The sequence below is a fragment of the Pteropus vampyrus genome, unplaced genomic scaffold (genome assembly GCF_000151845.1).
Source record: "Pteropus vampyrus isolate Shadow unplaced genomic scaffold, Pvam_2.0 Scaffold110, whole genome shotgun sequence".
Classification (NCBI taxonomy): Eukaryota; Metazoa; Chordata; class Mammalia; order Chiroptera; family Pteropodidae; genus Pteropus; species Pteropus vampyrus.
Window position 1 is genome coordinate 2,160,400 of NW_011888891.1, and position 1,289 is coordinate 2,161,688.

At 41.7% G+C, this 1,289-nt stretch overlaps 1 pseudogene; it reads left to right on the forward strand.

Annotated features, from left to right (window-relative positions):
* The first annotated feature begins 884 nt into the window (after window positions 1–884).
* LOC111743284 lies at window positions 885–999 on the forward strand (annotated as a pseudogene).
* Window positions 1,000–1,289: the final 290 nt, after the last annotated feature.

Sequence of the window (1,289 nt, forward strand, 5' to 3'; positions counted from 1 at the left end):
AAGACTGCAGTTGGAGAATTCTAATAATGGCTCCCCAAGATTCCCTGCGCCTGGTTATTCGATCAAACGCTAACCTAGCTACTCCTGTAAAGGGACTTTGAAGATCTAAATTAAATCCTAAGTCAATTGACCTTAAAACACAAAGATTACTGAATGGCCTAATCCGATCAGGTAAACACTTTAAAAGCAGAGAGTTTTCTCTGGCTAGAGGCAGGAGAGGAAGTCATACAGAGATGTGCTCCTGCTGACTTTGAGGAAGAAGAAGCAGCTGCTCTCTGCTGTAAGCTGTGGTGGGGGCCACATACCACAGAACCACTGAGCTTGGAAGAAGACTCCAGCCTTAGGCGAGAATTGCAGCTCCACTGAAACCATGATTTCAGCTTCTGTGACCTGAGCAGAAGATCCAGCTAAGCTGTACTCCAGACTCCAACTCCATAGAACTGTGGAATAATAAATATGTGTAATTTGCAGCCACTGAGTTTGTGGTAATTTGTATGACAGCAGACAGTGGTGGTTAAGAGAATGGCCTCTGAAGCCAGACTGGGTTCACATATCAGCTTTGCCACTTACTAGCTGTGTGACCTTGAGGAAGTTACTTATGTCCCAGTTCTCTCATCTGGAGAGTGGAGATAAGTATAGTAACTGCCTCACAGATTAGTTGTGAGGATTATGTGAGTTAACGCATAGGAAGTGTTTATGGTATGCCTGGCACAGAGTAAATGCTCCTTAATTGTTTGCCATGTTTATGCCTCTAAATTTAGATGGAGAAATAATCAGTCAAAAATAACCAAGGATAGGATGTGGTTCCATAGTGTAGCAGTTAGCACGTCTGCTTTACACACAGAAGGTCTTGGGTTCACGCCCCAGTGGAGCCACAGTCCATGGTCTATGGCCATGCCACCCTGAACAAGCCCGATGTCTGATCTCGGAAGCTAAGCAGGGTCGGGCCTGGTTGTACTTGGATGGGAGACCACCTAGGAAGACCAGGTGCTGTAGGTATAAATAATAATAAAAAAATAAAGAAAGAAATAACCAAAGATAAAAAGTGTATAAGATTAATGAGAGGGCTAACTCTATTAGTTATTAAAAAAACTTATGAAACTACAATAATTAAACTAGTATGGTAATAGTTCAAGACTAGACCATTACTCAATAGAGTAGAATCAATAACCAGATACACACATGTGAACACATGTATCCATTCATTAAACAGATATTTACTGAGTACTGTTCTACACTCTGGGGATATGGCAATACAACAAAAGAAAAGCCAAAACAAAACAGGGATC